The sequence below is a fragment of the Pleurodeles waltl genome, chromosome 2_2 (genome assembly GCF_031143425.1).
Source record: "Pleurodeles waltl isolate 20211129_DDA chromosome 2_2, aPleWal1.hap1.20221129, whole genome shotgun sequence".
NCBI lineage: Eukaryota > Metazoa > Chordata > Amphibia > Caudata > Salamandridae > Pleurodeles > Pleurodeles waltl.
In genome coordinates, this window is record NC_090439.1 from 1,043,605,397 (window position 1) to 1,043,619,344 (window position 13,948).

Genomic DNA, 13,948 nt, shown 5'->3' on the forward strand with positions numbered 1-13,948 from the left:
TGAGTACAGACTGTAACCTCCCACTTGTTAGCCTTTTTATGGGTTTGGCTTGACTACCTGTGGGAAGATGTGGTGTATCTCATTGGTAGATGCACATCGACTATGGGTGTTGGTCTCCATGCATGGAGCTATAACTAAAATTGCTACACAACAGCAGGATCTATCTAGCTTTTGTGTGCCAATACTATGCTGACTGTGACATATGAGGTGACTCAAACCATGTTTGGGTTTCTCTGGACACCGTCAACCTTTTGGTAGAGCAGCTCCTTCCATCAGCATCAGTGAACCAGAGGAGTCAGGCCATTGCTGTCTATATTAGTCAGCCACTATGACAGTCGTAATGTGTGTGTTCTAGATGAGGTACCACATATATATTACGTAGATGGCTGCAGGAGGGCCAAGGAATGAAAGACCACCTTGTTAAGGGATATGTGGCCATTTAATCTTAACATGCAGATGCCATTTGGGTTGACAGTGCATTACACGTCTGTGTCAATTAGCATGGGAATGTGGCAACTATTCTGCTACTATGCATTGTTACAGTCTCCGTCAAGTCATTCAGTGACAATATGTCCACATAATTTATGCTGAATAGAACAATTCAGCATAAATTATGTTTGCCCTATGATTTCCCACAGGTTTGCATGTCTCTGTAGTGGCATGCTCTGACATGACATTAGAGAAACAATAAGGTTTTACCCTGTGTAAATGATGGGTTGGTATTGACCCATTCCACCATTTCTGTCTCCTCCACCCTCCATCTCTCTCCTCCTGTCTTTGTTTGCATCAGCATCATCAGGCGAAGGAGAAGGGGCCCCAGCGAGTGGGGAAGCTGCAGCCTATGGGACTCAGGAGGCTGACACCAGTGAGGCCGAGGGGACCAGTGGGATAGAGGGTGAAGGGAGTGCCACGGGGGAGACCAAATCTACTACATCATCTGCGGAATCCTCCTCCGAAGGATGCTCCCTGGCAGTGGCGGACCTGTCTGAGACCAGCCCAGCTTTATCCTTGTCCACCACCCCCCTTACCAGCACTACCCTCCCTGTAGCTCCCCACCCAGTTGCCCGTGCCCGCTCACCCAGGTGGGTGGGCATCTCCTTCACTGCAGGCACCTCTTCCCCTGCCCCAGTCCGCCTTGCTGTCCTCAATGAGGAGGCTATTGACCTAAGGAGATTCACCTCTGTGGGACAGTCATCCATCATGAATGCTATCCAGGGAGCGGCATCACAAATGCAACTTACTAATGCCTACCTGTGCCCTGACTGTCCTGCAGAGATCCTTTCAGGCTCTGGCCTCCTCATTGATGGCAGCCAGTGTCCCTTCATCTTCCGGTCCCCTTCCAGCTACCTGTCCCCAATCCCTAACCCCTCTGCCCACACCCATCCAGATCACACAGTCAGACCAGCATTCATTCACATCAACAGACACCGTTCGCAAAGACAAACACAAACACAGTACCACAGACCCACCACCGGCATGCACATAGGCAACACACACATGCAGACAACAGCATCCACTCCCTACACAGACTCCTCCATGACCTCCTCCCTCACAGTCACTACACCACTCACATGCGCAATCAGCGCATCAACACTTCCAGATCCACCCAAAGGTTACCTCTTACCAACCATCACCACAATAACAGACCTGCATACATCAACCCCATACACCATATGTGCTGACTACCAACACTCCCACATGCAGCACATCCACCTTCCCAGCAGACACCACCTCAACAGATACTCACACATCCACCCTGGCTTCTCCCTGCATCTCCTGCCCCCACCCCCAAGACACCAAAACACACACACTCACCCACCCAACAAACACCCAGCACACACATGGCTTCCACCAGGCACCTGTACCCAAGGCGCCGACAGTGACACACCTCTCAAGCACTCTTTATCCCTCCACTCCTAAATGTTTTTCCCACAACCTCCCTTGTGTCCCTAGGAAAACGTTTCCTCCGTGAGTTTTACCTGTTCCCTCCCACTGTCCCAGCTCATGCTTCCCCCAAGCACCCTGTTTCCCTCCCCAAGCTCAGCCTTTCTACATCCCAGTCCTCCCATGCCCCCACGGTAATGCTCATGCCACTCCCCCTGCAACATTGAACCTCCTCAAACCTAGGATCACCCCTCCCAAGACCAAGTCCAAAGACCCTACCCAAAAACAGAAGCCCAAACCAAAACACCCCCTGCCCAAACCAAAACCCAAGCCAAGGGATCCCTCTACCTACAAAACCTAAGCTCCCACCTCCGCCCCCCACCCCGGAGGTGCCTGCCTGTCCCATTGATGGCCCTGCCATGTGGAGGCCACTTTGCAGTCAAGAGTCGACTAAAGGCCTGTTACACTGCCAGTGTGCAGGGGCAATGTGTGCATTTGGACTGGCCAGTAGGTCTATGTTGTAAATAGTTAAAATGTCATACTTTTTTATGATGTTCATTACATCTGCACCACAGCACCGTTGATGTTGAGGTTAATAAACGTGTCCTGCCTTTCCTTCCACATGTATGTGTTGTGGTTGTGTGTATTGGTGTGTGTCTTCTGTGTGCGTAATGTGTTTGTGTGGCAGCATGAATTGTGTGGGTGACATGTGCTATGGAATTGTTGTGATGGTGTTGTGTTGCATGGTGTGGTTGTGGTGGTTGCGTTTGTGTGTGCATCTTTGATGTGCTTTGTGTGGTGGCTGGACGTGGTGAGTGACAGGTCACGTAGCTTGGCAGTGTTGAGGTTTGGATTGGTTGTGTGATGTGTCCAGTATGTGTTGTCCTGTGGAGGTGTGCGCTGTGCCTCTCTGCCAATGCATATGTGTGGTTGCGCTTGTGTGACTACTTGGTGATGTGTATGTATGTGTTTGACAGTGGTGGTGGTGTGTGTGTGCAGTGTGGTATGTGTTTGGCACATGTATGTTGCCCATGGTGTGTGTGCTGGCCTCCTCATTGATGGCAGCCAGTGTCCCTTCATCTTCCGGTCCCCTTCCAGCTACCTGTCCCCAATCCCACACCCCTCTGCCCACACCCATCCAGATCACACAGTCAGACCAGCATTCATCCACATCAACAGACACTGTTCGCAAAGACAAACACAAACACAGTACCACAAGACCCACCACCAGCATGCACATAGGAAACACACACATGCAGACAACAGCATCCACTCCCTACACAGACTCCTCCATGACCTCCTCCCTCACAGTCACTAGACATCTCACACGCGCAATCAGCGCATCAACACTTCCAGATCCACCCAAAGGTTACCTCTTAACCACCGTCACCACAATAACAGACCTGCATACAACAACCCCAAACACCATATGTGCTGACTACCAACACTCTCACATGCAGCACATCCACCTTCCCAGCAGACACCACCTCAACAGACACTCACACATCCACCCTGACTCCTCCCTGCATGTCCTGCCCCCCTCCCAAGACATCAAAACACACACACTCACCCACCCAACAAACACCCAGCACACACATGGCTTCCACCAGGCACCTGTACCCAACGCGCCGACAGTGACACACCTCTCAAGCACTCTTTCTCCTGCCACTTCTAAACGTTTTTCCCACGACCTCCCTTGTGTCCCTAGGAAAACGTTTCCTCTGTGAGTTTTACCTGTTCCCTCCCACTGTCTCAGCTCATGCTTTCCCCAAGCACCCCGTTTCCCTCCCCAAGCCCAGCCCTTCTACATCCCAGTCCTCACATGCCCACACGGTACTGCTCATTCCACTCCCCCTGCAACATTGAACCTCCTCAAACCTAGGATCACCCCTCTCAAGACCAAGTCCAAAGACCCTACCCAAAAACAGAAGCCCAAACCAAAACACCCCCTGCCCAAACCAAAACCCAAGCTAAGGGATCCTCCTACCTACAAACCCTAAGCTCCCACCTCCGCCCCCCACCCCGGAGGTGCCTGCCTGTCCCATTGATGGCCCTGCCATGTGGAGGCCACTTTGCAGTTAAGAGTCGAGTAAAGGCCTGTAACACTGCCAGTGTGCCGGGGCAATGTGTGCATTTGGACTGGCCAGTAGGTCTATGTTATAAATAGTTAAAATGTCATACTTTTTAAAGATGTTCATTACATCTGCACCACAGCACCATTGATGTTGAGGTTAACAAACGTGTCCTGCCTTTCCTTCTACATGTATGTGTTGTGGTTGTGTGTATTGGTGTGTGTCTTCTGTGTGTAATGTGTTTGTGTGGCAGCATGAATTGTGTGGGTGACATGTGCTATGGACTTGTTGTGATGGTGTTGTGTTGCATGGTGTGGTTGTGGTGCTTGCGTTCGTGTGTGCATCTTTGATGTGCTTTGTGTGGTGGCTGGACATGGTGAGTGACAGGACACGTAGCTTGGCAGTGTTGTGGTTTGGATTGGTTGTGTGATGTGTCCAGTATGTGTTGTCCTGTGGAGGTGTGCGCTGTGCCTCTCTGCCAATGCATATGTGTGGTTGCGCTTGTGTTGTTGTGTGACTACTTGGTGATGTGTATGTATGTGTTTGACAGTGGTGGTGGTGTGTGTGTGCAGTGTGGTATGTGTTTGACACATGTATGTTGCCCATGGTGTGTGTGCTGGCCTCCTCATTGATGGCAGCCAGTGTCCCTTCATCTTCCGGTCCCCTTCCAGCTACTTGTCCCCAATCCCACACCCCTCTGCCCACACCCATCCTTATCACACAGTCAGACCAGCATTCATCCACATCAACAGACACCGTTCGCAAAGACAAACACAAACACAGTACCACAAGACCCACCACCGGCATGCACATAGGCAACACACACATGCAGACAACAGCATCCACTCCCTACACAGACTCCTCCATGAACGCCTCTGTCACAGTCACTACACCACTCACACGCGCAATCAGCGCATCAACACTTCCAGATCCACCCAAAGGTTACCTCTTACCCACCGTCACCACAATAACAGACCTGCATACATCAACCCCATACACTATGGTGGTCATTCTGACCCTGGCGGTCTTTGACCGCCAGGGCGGAGGACCGCGGGAGCACCGCCGACAGGCCGGCGGTGCTCCAATGGGGATTCCGACCGCGGCGGTAAAGCCGCGGTCGGACCGGCACCACTGGCGGGGTCCCGCCAGTGTACCGCGGCCCCATTGAATCCTCCGCGGCGGCGCAGCTTGCTGCACCGCCGCGGGGATTCCGACCCCCCCTACCGCCATCCAGATCCCGGCGGTCGGACCGCCGAGATCCGGATGGCGGTAGGGGGGGTCGCGGGGCCCCTGGGGGCCCCTGCAGTGCCCATGCCACTGGCATGGGCATTGCAGGGGCCCCCGTAAGAGGGCCCCTACATGTATTTCACTGTCTGCTGCGCAGACAGTGAAATACGCGACGGGTGCAACTGCACCCGTCGCACAGCTTCCACTCCGCCGGCTCGATTCCGAGCCGGCTTCATCGTGGAAGCCTCTTTCCCGCTGGGCTGGCTGGCGGTCTGAAGGCGACCGCCCGCCAGCCCAGCGGGAAAGTCAGAATTACCGCCGCGGTCTTTCGACCGCGGAACGGTAACCTGACGGCGGGACTTTGGCGGGCGGCCTCCGCCGCCCGCCAAGGTCAGAATGAGGGCCTATATGTTCTGACTGCCAACACTCCCACATGCAGCACATCCACCTTCCCAGCAGACACCACCTCAACAGACACTCACACATCCACCCTGGCTTCTTCCTGCATCTCCTGCCCCCCTCCCAAGACACCAAAACGCACACACTCATCCACCCAAAAAACAGCCAGCACACACATGGCTTCCACCAGGCACCTGTACCCAAGGCGCCGAAAGTGACACACCTCTCAAGCACTCTTTATCCCTCCACTCCTAAATGTTTTTCCCGCGACCTCTCTTGTGTCCCTAGGAAAATGTTTCCTCCGTGAGTTTTACCTGTTCCCTCCCACTGTCCCAGCTCATGCTTTCCCCAAGCACCCTGTTTCCCTCCCCAAGCCCAGCCCTTCTACATCCCAGTCCTCCCATGCCCCCACGGTACTGCTCATGCCACTCCCCCTGCAACATTGAACCTCCTCAAACCTAGGATCACCCCTCCCAAGACCAAGTCCAAAGACCCTACCCAAAAACAGAAGCCCAAACCAAAACACCCCCTGCCCAAACCAAAACCCAAGCCAAGGGATCCCTCTACCTACAAAACCTAAGCTCCCACCTCCGCCCCCCACCCCGGAGGTGCCTGCCTGTCCCATTGATGGCCCTGCCATGTGGAGGCCACTTTGCAGTCAAGAGTCGACTAAAGGCCTGTTACACTGCCAGTGTGCAGGGGCAATGTGTGCATTTGGACTGGCCAGTAGGTCTATGTTGTAAATAGTTAAAATGTCATACTTTTTTATGATGTTCATTACATCTGCACCACAGCACCATTGATGTTGAGGTTAATAAAGTGTCCTGCCTTTCCTTCCACATGTATGTGTTGTGGTTGTGTGTATTGGTGTGTGTCTTCTGTGTGCGTAATGTGTTTGTGTGGCAGCATGAACTGTGTGGGTGACATGTGCTATGGACTTGTTGTGATGGTGTTGTGTTGCATGGTGTGGTTGTGGTGTTTGCGTTCGTGTGTGCATCTTTGATGTGCTTTGTGTGGTGGATGGACGTGGTGAGTGACAGGACATGTAGCTTGGCAGTGTTGTGGTTTGGATTGGTTGTGTGATGTGTCCAGTATGTGTTGTTCTGTGGAGGTGTGCGCTGTGCCTCTCTGCCAATGCATATGAGTGGTATGTGTTGGTGTTGTTGTGTGACTACTTGGTGATGTGTATGTATGTGTTTGACAGTGGTGGTGGTGTGTGTGTGCAGTGTGGTATGTGTTTGGCACATGTATGTTGCCCGTTGTGTGTGTGTTGTTGGTGGGTGTGCACTAATAGCTTTCCCTCCAGTTTTTGCTAGGCGGGTTTACTTATGGATGTTGTCTTTGTTGCCATCGCTGGTTCTGCTATTGTATGGCCAGCAGGAGCAGTGGTAAGACTTCAAGTTTGGGTTCCATAGATGCTGCACTTGTCTGTATTCCTGAAGGTGAGTGTTCCATTTTATTTGCTTTGTTTCTGCCAGGGTTTTGGTGGCAGTGCAACCGTGGCAGTTTTCCTGACGGTGTGCAACCTCATAATACGCTCATCCAAAACATGGCCCTGCTGGCCTGGAGATGCTGATTGTCGTCTGCAGCAGTCCGTCCGCACTAGTATTATTGGTGGTGTAGTGGATGTGTTCCGCTGGGAACACCACCATGGTCATAATATGGCGGTCTTCTCAGCCTGGTCTGTGGTGGTGCGACTGCCACAGCCGGCTTGGCGGTCTGGGGACCATCAAACTCGTAATGACCACCTATGCCTCTCCACTGTGAGAGACTCTACTCTACGCCACTCCACTGTACACTATTACAATGTAAGCAACTCCACTCTATTCCACTACACTCTACACTTTTACATTGTATGCACCTCCACTCTATGCCACTCCAGTCTGACACTCTGCAGTACACCAATCCACTGGAAGCCTCTCAGCTAATTGCTATTCCCCCTATGCCTTTCCACTATATGCCACTCCACTCTATACTTTTGCACTGGAAGCCACTCGACTATACACTAGTCCACTGTATGCCACTCCACTGTATGCTGTTCCACTCCAGTGTTTTGCTCTTCACTCTATGCAAATTCATTGTATTACTATTCTATTGGACACCACTTCAATGCACACCACTGTAGTGCAGTATAATCATATGCTATAACATTCTACCCCACTCCACTGTACCCCACTCCACTGTACACCACTCCAGTCTACATCACTCCACTGTACGCTACTCCACTTTACACTATTACGCTCTACACCACTCCAATGGACAACACTCCACTCTACACCACTCCACTCTATGCTATTACACTGTGCACAACTCCACTCAATGCCACTCCACTCTACACCACTTCACTGTATGCCAATCCACTATACGCTATATGCTGTTTTTCTCTACTTCATTCCACTGTATGCCACTCCAATCTATGTTATTCCATGGTCTGCAACTCCACTGTACAACACTCCACTGTATGCTATTTCACTGAATGCCGCTACACTGTATGCTATTCTATGCCACTCCAGTGAATGCCGCTCCACTATGTGCCACTCACACTGCATACTATTACAATTTATGCTATATCAGAGTACACCAATCCAGTCTAAACCACTTCACTGTACACCACTGCATGCTATTCCACTCTACAATATTCCACACTATGCCACTCCACTCCATGCTATTCCACTGAAAGCCGCTCCACTATACCCTACTCCACTCTATGCCTCGCCAGTATCTGGCACTCCACTTTATGCCACTACATTCTATGCTAGTCCATTGGATGACACTCTACTCTAAACCATTCCTCTGTATGCTATTCCACTTTTTGCTATTCTTCTCTATGCCACTCCACTATACTCCACTTCATGCCACTCCTCTGTATGCCATTACATTCAATCCGACTCCACTGTACATCACCTCACTGCGCTCTACTACGCTATGTACTATTACACCCAACACCACTCCACTGTACACAACTCCACTCTATGCCATTCCACTGCACTCCTCTCCACTCCAGTTTAGAGTACTCAACTATATGTTATTCCACTCTTTGCCACTGCACTCTATGTTTTTCCTCTGTATTCCACTCCCCTGCATACTACTCCACTCTACACATCAGTGTATGCTTCTCCACGCTACATACCTCCACTCTACAAAACTTTATTACACTCTTTCTCACTTTACTAGATTCTACTCCACTGTATCCTCTTACACTTCACTGTCCAAATTTGTACTTGACTCTGTGCCCGTACAATCTATTGTACAACATGCCACTCTACATCAGTTTCCAATACTGTACAATACAACTCTCCACTCTACTGTATGGCATGCCACTTCAATTTATAAGAGTTTCCTCAACTCTGCACTACACCATTTCAATGTACGCCACTCCACTCTATGCTAATCCAGTATACCGTATTTCAGTTCACACTACATTCTGTACACCACTTCACTATACACTATTCCACTCTATGTCACTCCACTCTTATACACTCCATTGATGGTATTCCACTGTATGCCTTTCCATTGTATGCTACTCCATTTTATGGAAATCCACTCTAAGCCACTACAGTGTATGCCACTCCACTGTACGACATTCCCCTTAACTCTACATAACTTCACTCTATAAAAGTCCACTACACTTTATGCCACTCTACCACACTCCACTCCATTATATCCCCATACACTCCTCTGTCCTACTCTATATTGCACTGTTTGTCTGTATACTCCAGTGCACAACCCTCTATTCCACTATGCAACTCTTTTTATAGTCTTTGACACAATGCTCCATTCTACAAGACCCCACTCCATTTTATAACACTGTACTACCCATGCTATGCTACTATACTACACTTCATTCCAGTCTACTCTCCAATACACTCTATTATACTTTGCTCCACACTGTGTTATGCCACTGCACTTGACAACTCCACTGCACAATACTTCACCTCACTCTACACTATTGTTCAATAATCCACTCTACAAAGCTTCACTGTTTGACACACTACTCTACTCTCTGCAACTCTACCCTACAATAATCTACTACCACTGTATGCCACTCTCCAACACTTTACTACTGTCTATACCTCTACACACCACTGCACAACACTGTACAATACTTATGCCACTGTACAACACACTACTCCACTCAATGCCACTCTACGATACACTAGTCCACTATAAGACACTGTACACAACTCTTTGTACGTTACTGTACCCCACTTTACTCCAGTCTACTCTATGACACAGTATTCCACTCTTCTCCGCTCCTGCACTGTAAGCCACTCCACTCTACAGCACTCAATGCCATTGTACTCTATAACACTGTATGCCAATGCACCCTACCACACTTTATAACACTGTACACCAATCTACTATAACAAAACTCAACTAGACTGTATGCCACTCTACTCTGCTGTATCCTACATCACTTTCCAATAGTGTTTGACCTCCTACTAAACCTTATTGTACAACACAGTACTCCTGTTTATGACTCTTTACTCGACTGCATGCTATGTCACTCGACTCTACTGCATTCCACTACGCTCCACTCTGCTAAAAAGTTTCCCTCTCTATACCACTGTACCGGACTCCACTGTACACCACTCTACTGTCTGATAATCTACTTTACTGGTTGCAACTCCACAACACTGTACTACACTCAATGCCACTCTATGAGACTCTACTTCACTCAATGCCCATCTACTCTTCACCACTATACACTACTGTATGACTCTGAACGGCACGCCACTCCACTCCTCTCTAGAATACGGCACTCCACTATATGACACAGCACTCCACTCTACTATACTCTTCTCTACTCTACTCTACTCTAGGACACTCCACTTGATGATACTCCACTTTGACTCTCTACTTCACCTTACTTCAATACAAACAGTCTACTTCTTTCTCTGACAGTCTCCACACCCTACTCTACTGTACATCATGCCCGTCCACTGTGCAAGTCATCGCTTCAGTCTATAATACCTGATTCCACTACATGAGACACCATGGTGGTCATTCTGACCCTGGCGGTCTTTGACCGCCAGGGCGGAGGACCGCGGGAGCACCGCCGACAGGCCGGCGGTGCTCCAATGGGGATTCCGACCGCGGCAGTAAAGCCGCGGTCGGACCGGCACCACTGGCGGGGTCCCGCCAGTGTACCGCCGCCCCATTGAATCCTCCGCGGCGGCGCAGCTTGCTGCACCGCCGCGGGGATTCCGACCCCCCCTACCGCCATCCAGATCCCGGCGGTCGGACCGCCGAGATCCGGATGGCGGTAGGGGGGGTCGCGGGGCCCCTGGGGGCCCCTGCAGTGCCCATGCCACTGGCATGGGCATTGCAGGGGCCCCCGTAAGAGGGCCCCTACATGTATTTCACTGTCTGCTGCGCAGACAGTGAAATACGCGACGGGTGCAACTGCACCCGTCGCACAGCTTCCACTCCGCCGTCTCGATTCCGAGCCGGCTTCATCGTGGAAGCCTCTTTCCCGCTGGGCTGGCTGGCGGTCTGAAGGCGACCGCCCTCCAGCCCAGCGGGAAAGTCAGAATTACCGCCGCGGTCTTTCGACCGCGGAACGGTAACCTGACGGCGGGACTTTGGCGGGCGGCCTCCGCCGCCCGCCAAGGTCAGAATGAGGGCCCATGTCTCTACACTATATACCACTTTTCTATATTGTACGATATGCCACTTCACTCTACTTCACTCTACAATGGTCCACTCTACGAGAAAAGAATTTACAACACTCAAATCCACTGTACTGTACAACACTCCACATAACAACATTCCACTCAACGGCACTGGACTCTACGATTTGAAACACATTTTCTATAAAAAACTTAACAAATATTGAAACTCAATTAATAAAACAAAGGTTAAAATTAAGTTAGAGTTAGGAAAACGTTTTCCCCCTTGCAAGCCAAACTTAAACTGCACAAACTTTAAAAGTTCTAAAGTTATAGTTATAACTATTATTTATAATGTATCCACCACCTTCAAATTATTATAAATAGCTCACCTTGCTACACATTGGTAGTCGTAGATCAGCAGATCAAAAGATGAATTGATTGGCTGGCTGCCACCATCTACAAAGATATTTGGTAGCTATTTTAGGACTCGGTCATCATGATTTCATCAATGGTGTCATCTTAGTTGTCAACAGTTATGTCATCAATGTTGTAATTGAACATGTTATGAGTGATGTATTATGTGAAGTCATAAGCAGTGCATGGTGGTGGCACAAGGTATACTTAGCTCAGTTAGGCGCAACTGATGAACTCAGTAATGTTTCAAGTTTAAAACTGTATGTTTTAAGTGACATGTTCACCTAACTGTACTGTCACTTTAAACTTTTGTTTTTCAGTGAATATATATATATATATATGTGTGTATATATGTATATATGTATGCACAAAACCATAGCAATTTAGCTGTTATAGTTACAGTTATTTCAAGCAAGTATACCTAGTGACCTACGTTTACAATAACCTGCGGCCCCACCATTCACAGTTTTCTCATCAATAATTTTACTGGAAATGTTACAGTGATATTATTAATGATGTCATAGAGGATGTCCTGAGTGATGTAATATCTGGGGTGCATGGTAAGAGTGCAAGTCATAGTTACCTTAGGGTGCAAGTTCTAGTTACTTGAAATAACTCTAGCTATAACAGTTTGCTGGTGACTTCTTAGAGAAGAGTCTGCTGTGAGCTTTGCAAAATGGTTTTAGACCCACCCATAGTACTGAATCTGCACTTCTCAAAGTAACAAAGGCCTTGCGATTAACTGCTGATGAGGAAGGGTCCATGGCATTTATTCTTCCATATGTAAGTACTGCTTTTGATACTGTGCTGAATTTCTATGGTTTTGTCTAAGTAAAATCAGAATGTAACTACTATGTACCTCTAACTTTTTTTTTTTTCTGTGAATTTCTAGTTTTTTTTTAATACAAATTCCTATCTATTTTGTCCCTTTAACCTGTGTGTTTTTACTTTACGTTAATCTACCCACCGCTGGATACAGCCTTTGGCTGTGCGTGGTGGAGGTTGGCCACACCCCTGTAAACACCTACCCTACCATTTAGCAGTGCGTGATAGGGGTTGGCCTCAGCTGCTGGCCTATGACCAGGCCCTGCAGCTAACCCCCTGTAGGCACCCAACACCATGCCACACACGGTCATGCCTCTGGCCAGGTCCTGGTGCTAACCCTCCGTAAGCACTGAGTCCCGCACCACACATTGCCTTCAGACATGCGCAGCAGGGGTTGGCTGACAGGCCCTGCGGTCAACTCCCCATTGGGCCCCCCTCCTTTGCCAATTTTGCTTCTAGCTCATTTTACATATTTACTCTGTTTTTAACAGCACACAGCAAGAAAAAAAACTCATCACAATCACTACATAGAATATTGTGCTTGCAACAGCAATGATGCAAACACCTTCAGCAAGGATTTTAGATAATTTTTGAAGGTGGAACTTCAGAGAGAACACAAGTGCTTTTCCTTGTCAAAGTGGACTACTTTGTACTTGGCAATTGAGGGACTGCTACCTTGTTGGATAAATCTATAGGGCATATTCTGCACTATAGCTGCGTAAAGGATGCGGAGGTAATGTCTCCAATAACTTGTGTGTCTGTAATTTGGCAATGTGATAGCGCCTTTGATGTCCACATACAAAAATCTGTGTTAACATGAATACTGTTATGGAAGAGAAGACAAGACTAAAACAAGTTTAATCTCCACTAAACAAGGCCACTTCCTCTTAATCATATGAAGTAAGTCTTTCTTTTTTGTGGAGATGTACTCACATTCCTCTGCATGTGGGAGCATTGGGGGAGCATGTATCTCCCTGCAGTCCCTGTCGGCTGCCCGCCTCCTACGGGAGCTAGTATTGCTCCAGCACACAAGGAGTTGCAAGGAATGCAGGTACAGGAATTAACATGGGAAGCACATTTATTTAGCCCCACACTTTTCCCCTGACCCTGCTTGACAGATCTTCCTGACACTTTCTAGGTACAGCAAGACCCTGGAGGACACTTGTTTTCAAAATTTTCATGAAGTTTCTTCAAACAATGCCAAATATATGGCTAAGGAAAAAACACTTTTCCTCTCAAAACTTGATCCTAACCATAGCTACCTGCTGGTGATAGATATATATTACCTAGAGACCCCAAAGTTATTGGCAAGACAAAAAATGCCTTTCCTATGAAGACTAGGGGCCTGAATATGACCTTGGCGGTCCGTGGACCACCATGGCAGTGGCAGCGGTCCGACTGTCGTCGGGTTGGCAATTCGACCACCCTATTACAATGCATGTAGTTCAATAGACGAAATACCGCTGCGGTTCTGCCGCCACCACCAGGCAGTGCAGACCACTGCGTTGGCGA